Source organism: Astyanax mexicanus, chromosome 10 (assembly GCF_023375975.1).
Source record: "Astyanax mexicanus isolate ESR-SI-001 chromosome 10, AstMex3_surface, whole genome shotgun sequence".
NCBI lineage: Eukaryota > Metazoa > Chordata > Actinopteri > Characiformes > Acestrorhamphidae > Astyanax > Astyanax mexicanus.
In genome coordinates this window covers 3,769,839-3,776,393 of record NC_064417.1, presented here as the reverse complement: position 1 = coordinate 3,776,393, position 6,555 = coordinate 3,769,839, and positions in this window count along the sequence as shown.

The following is a 6,555-nucleotide window of genomic DNA, read 5'->3' as shown; positions in this document are numbered from 1 at the left end:
ACGAAAACCTATAAAATAAGCATCCGTTGCATACGTTGTCATTAAGGGCAGCACTCATAGGCTGCATTCATATGCTGAGGAAAGTCTGAGCAGCATATGCAATATCCATCTCCAGCATGTTATGGGAATGACGTGGTCAGTGGGCTTTCAAAGGTCAGGTTTGTTTCTCTCCTACGTGGCTTATGGCTAATAGACCTGTCTCATAAATATAAACATGCACGCATATATTAAAGGGCTCCATTGTCAAATGCATATTAATACAGAGTGAGAAATGAATGCGTTATGCGCTGCTCATGTTTATATGTATTTAATATCAATGGGAAGTGAAGGGGAGAGAGCCTGGTGTTTGGGGAAATTAAAGGCAACAGAATTCTTTCTCAGTCTGTAATAGTGATGCCCTCAAGTTCAGCACTGAAGTTTGGACCATGGCTACCCCCTGTGGAGGAAGTCTGACATAACTACTCCACTGTCACCTGCTTTCTTTTTTAGTTTTTTTGGGGGGGTCTTTTGGGGTCTTATATATATATATATATATATATATATATATATATATATATATATATATATATATATATATATATATATATATATTTCCGTGCAATATTTGTCCATAGTGTAAGTTATTATGTAAATTGTTATTGAGTGTACTGTGTATATTGTTTATGCTGTAAAGGTATCTGTATATCTTATTTTATTTTATATTATATTTTATTTTACATTGCACATTGGTGGGAATCTGCACCCCAACAGGAAGTGACATCAGCTGGTTCTTCTGAGGATCATGGGAAGACCAAAATTACTGTAAGTTTCCTCATTAGTTTTTATGAATATCTGATCTTATTTTAACGATGACTGAGGAGCTCGATCTCAACACTCAGTCCTGTTACCTCAATTAATTCTTAGAAATTACAAATTTTGGGAAAATCAATTCAATGTGCCCAGAGTCCTCATGCCATTAGCATAGCCGCCATTTAGCTATGTTTCATGTTTTTGCTAATTCTATGCTAAAAACTCATTCCTGTTGCTTTCAGTCCTGTTACTCAAAACATAAAAAGTAAAAGGAACGAGTGCTAGTAACAGGAGTGTTTTCCAGTAACAGGAATGAGTGTTAAATAAGTATTATGCACTGGTTTATTGATTTATTAATATGAATATTAGTTCATGTAAACCACTTTTTTTCCAATTCTGTTTGACTGATAGTTTATCCATTTGTTTAATTAATTGCATAATCATAAAGTTGATTGATTTCAGCTTTGGGTCTCCTTAATACGTAAAAAAAAAGTTGACGTGAAAATAAAAATCATAAATCTTGAATCTTTTGATGCTCAGTGTTGAAGTACTGAAGTTCCTGTTAATGGAAAACGGAAAACGTACAAAAAATAAGGGAATAGAGTAAAAAATGGGGGTCATATACCTCTTAAAACACATATTGGCCCCCATACCATGTTGTACTGTATACAGAATCAAATCTGTATATAATTTATAACCACTGGCTGAGCTGTGTCCCATTTGTCTTTTCCTTTTTTCACCTCTCCCACCACCATCGATTTAAAGATTTGGAGGGACTGAAAGAGGCCCTCTGCTAAAAAAAACAACAAAAAAAAAAAAACATAGCTTTCATTTCTCTATTACCATCATACTTTAGACCATGAGACAAAAACCCAGCAGAAAAAAGAGCAAAGAGACAAAAATACTCTCAGAGGAGGTGGTGGTGGTGGTGGTGGTGGTGGTGGTGGAGGTAGAGAGGGGGAGAAAAGAGGATGATAAATGAAAGCGAGGACAAATGCGCACATTCTGGAGCGCGTCTACATAATGGAGGGCTTTTTTGGCTGGGAATGCCCCCGCGCGCTGCTCCTATCTCTACCGGCTCTTTTTGCGGTGGGCCAAGGCCCGAGCAGCTGGAGGGAGCTGATGCAGCTATCAGGTTGCATTACCACTTCCAGCCCATTACAGTGCGGCTCTTTATGTTCTCCTTAAAAGCAGATCATGTTGAAATACTTCAGTGGGGTGGGGAAGGGGAAGGTGGGGTGGAAAGAGGGCCCCCATAAAACGTGAGGAGGAGGAGGAGGAGATGAGGACCTGGTCTGGTAAAATATTAATAAGGAGTTAATTGCTTGTTAATGGCCTCATGCTTAGGTTATAATAATGCTTCCATTAGCTGGTGTGCAGAGTTTCTTCACCAACGAGACAGAAAATATTATATATATATTATATTATATATATATATATATATATATATATATATATATATATATATATATATATATATATATATATATATATATATATACATATATATACACACATATATGGCACATTTCACCAAATTGGTGATATTTCTGTCCTCAGAAAAATGACGTGTAAATGTGCACATAAAAAAAAACTTTTTATACGTTTTAATATTAAGCATATTATAAAGCATGTTTTTAAAAAATTATAATAATCATAAAAACTACTTAGAAAAAAAAATATATATATATATATATATATATGTCATAGGTTACCTGTCCCCATTCTCTAACTACAAACTTTAAATAAAACTTATTTTTCATAATTAAGTTAAAATTTGTGTCATTTTAATTGTGTCCCTGGGTTTTACTCAACCCTGTTACAGTAACACATTACCCCATTTAAAAACATCTGGAACATTCTACAACAAGTCACATCTACAACAGGAAGTGACATCAGCTGGTTCTTCCTTTGAAGATCATGGGAAGACCAAAATTACAGTAAGTTCCCTCATTTGTTTTTTTCTGTATATTTGATCTTATTGTAACAATAACTGAGAAGCTCAATCTCAACACTCTAAAATACAAATCTTGGGAAAATCACTAGAACATGCTCAGTGTCCTCGTGCTTTTAGCATAGCTGCCATTTAGCTGTTTTTCATGTTTTTGCTAATTCTATGCTAAAAACTCATTCCTGTTGCTTTCAGTCCTGTTACTCAAAACATAAAACGTAAAAGGAATAAGTGCCAGTAACAGGAGTGAGTTCTATTAACAGGAATGAGTATTGTCCCCTGATTTATTGATTTATTAATGTGAATATTAGTTAACGTAAGCCACTTTTCTTCCAATTCTGTTTGGTTTATGAATTATCCATTTGTGTATTAAATTGCATGATCATAAATTTGATCAATTTCAGGTTTGGGTCTTCCTAATATGATAAAAAAGCTTTACATTTTTTTTTTTTAGAAAAATATGCACGCATATATAGAGATTTTTTGTCTTTCTTTAGAAAAAAATCAGAAGAATTAGTAGACTTGATTTTAAACATGCGTTTTTAAATGTCACATGATTTTAGTAACATAACTGAGAAAAATTTAAACATCTTTGGTTTAAAAACCTTGTAAAAAATGTAAAGTAAAGCTGCATGAGATTGACAAGTACATGCTTTGAATACTTAAATAAATGTATTATTAGATGATTCAGAGTTAAAAAAAAAAAAAAGATAAAAAAAAAATAAATAAATAAATTTAATTTGTAAGAATTACATCAAGCAAATGGCTTATAAGCTCAAAGGTGGAGATCTGTTACAGCTTTGAGATCTTTAGAGCTTTGAGAGCTCTGAGCGCTTGGCTTGGGTTGGTATAATTGATTTAATTGGATTCCAAAATCTTGCTCTTTTTCTATGATACTGACTGTCACACTGAATCACCTCCCCAAGCCTGACCATGTAATAATTGGTCAGCTGAAGTTAGAAATAATATTTCATGTAATAGGAATGAATTTGTTTCAGTAGGGAATTTTTTGAAACATAAAGGCAACCAGAACAAGCACCCCACACTTGCATCATTACATCTTTAAAGGAAAACCCTTCATACATTCTCTAAAGCAGAAATGGCTTTGGTAAATACACGAGTGAAAGCTATTGATTTTGCTTCAAACGTCTGCTTTAACATATGCATTTTTTATGCATTTAAAACTTTTCACTTTTAAAAATGGACCACATGTTCTGGACTGATACAAAGAATGGATTTCGAAATATGCTCGTTCTTTTTTTCATCAGCCCACTCTCAACCTCTTTCTGCTCTGTTTAATTTATGAAGACAAAACTGTTGCTGAGAGACAGTGTTGGGTGATCCACGCTTCACGTCGTGCAATCTGAATTTCATACAGATGGCTTTTTGCAGATGCCTTTTGCAGACAGAAATAGATCAAAAATGCTTTTAGAAAGGAAAGTTCAGTTTCAAATGTTTTCCAGCAGACCTACAATCAGGAACACACTGACTTTTCTGTTAGCTGGAAAGTAAAGTTCAAATAAGTAATACATATGTGTGTGTGTGTGTGTTTAAATATACATACAGCTCTGGAAAAAATAAGGAGACCACTTTAGTTTCTGAATCAGATTCTCTGATTTTGCTATTTATAGGTTTATGTTTGAGTAAAATAAACATTGTAGTTTTTTCTATAAACCACAGACAACATTCCTCCCAAATTCCAAATAAAAATACTGTCATTTAGAGCATTTATTTGCAGAAAATGAGAAATGTCTGAAATAACAAGATCTTGACATGTTCTCCTCCACCAGTCTTTCACACTGCTTTTGGATAACTTAAAAAATTCAAGCAGTTCAGCTTGATTTAATGGCTTGTGATCATTCATCTTCCTCTTGATTATATTCCAGAGGTTTTTAATTTGGTAAAATCAAAGAAACTCATCATTTTAAAGCAGTCTCTTATTTTTTTTTTCAGAGATGTATATAACACTGCCTGGTTTCAGATTTGTCCTGGATGACCCCATCTAGCTCCCCTGTAAATAAATGTAAAATAATTTACCCAATCAGGTGTTGATATGATGATAACTATAAGCAGTACTACTCTTTCATCAGTAGAGCATTGAAGATGTTTTAATGCAGGGGTTCTCAACTGGTCTCAGCCCTTTTTCTTATGGTCATTAAGTCGCTACCCACTTTTATAAAATACAAACCAAACACATTGATGCCTTCGAAAACCCATTTAAACATACATATGCATGCAAAGTGAAGAAGTGCAAAGTGAAGAAACTGAGATGTGTAAAAGTTACTACAGTAAAATTGTTGCCCGGCTGGACAATTAATCCAAAATTAATCAAAACTGATATTCAGAATCTATAACAGGCATAATCTCACCCCAAAACATACAGCTGTGACCCATACTGCATTCCATTTACCTTAGAAGATGAAGGTGAAGATGCTGAAGTTGAGAATAACATCACACCATAGTTGTGTTCCAAGAGCAGAGTGGTTCAATTAGCAGGGTAAGAGCACAGTTCTGCTCTAAATATTGCTATAATGCGCACAACATTATGTTATGGTGACATACCAGAGTTCAAAAGAGGACAGATTTTTGGTGCACGTCTTGCTGCAGCATCTGTGACCAAGACAGCAAGTCTTTGTGATGCATCAAGAGCCACGGTATCCAGGGTAATGTCAGCATACCACCAAGAAGGACCAACCACATCCAACAGGATTAACTGTGGACGCTGTAAGAGGAAGCTGTCTGAAAGGGATGTTCGGGTGCTAACCAGGATTGTATCCAAAAACCATTAAAAACCACGGCTGATCAAATCACGGCAGAATTCAATGTGCAGCTCAACTCTCCTGTTTCCACCAGAACTGTCCGTCAGGACAATCAATTATTGTGTTCTAAATCCAGGAGTTTCAGTTTCATTGTCCAACCCTCGTACATACAAGTCTACCAAGGCTTGGTTGCAGAAGAAGGGCTGGAAGATTCTGGAGTGGTCGCTGCGATCGCCCGACTTAAATCCCATTTAAAAAGTTTCTGGTGGGTGAAGGGTGTTGCAATACGCAAACTCATAAAGGTAAAAGAACTGCAGGCCTTTGCTCATAAAATATGGGCTAGGATACCTGCTAATCACTGCAAGAAAAAATCGCTGTCAAGCTACAGAATGTTTCACGTCTGAAGGACGTTATTACTGCCATAGGGAGTTGTACTAAGTGCTATTGTTGTATGTGACTTAAGGGTTTAATAATTTTCTTTCAGGAGATCTGAAACAAACTCGTTTACTGAGTGATACGAAAATTCTGTCGTGTTGAGTGCCCATCCAAATCTGTACATTTCTCTGAGAGCTGGTTTAGCTCAGTCTGTAATATTTTCACCTCCATCTATAGTGTTCTGACTGCGTCTGATGAGCATGTTGCAGAGTTCTCCAACTTTTGTTAAGTAGAGTTGTGGGGTTCCGTCACTGATTGCAGAGCCACGATAGGCAAATTAGTTTTACCTCTATTAGGGCAGATATTTCCCCTCTAATTGAGGACGCCATGAGCTTGATTTGTACATCGATTTGTGGCAAATGTCCATCTTGGTGGCACAAAGCTCTGATCGGAGTGAGTTAATTGCCTCGAGGATAGCAGAGTTCTTTAACCTTTAACCCAGCTTATGTACTGAAAGTGGTACTGGTGTGTTGATTACACTTAATTAGAAATAAAAATTAACAGGAGCTTCTGGGCAGTGAAGCCTTCGACGCCATCGCTCAGTAGCATGCCTTTGGGGTTGAATAATTTTGTCAGTGAGGAAATCACAAAAAGGTATATTTATTGGTATATTAGAAACGA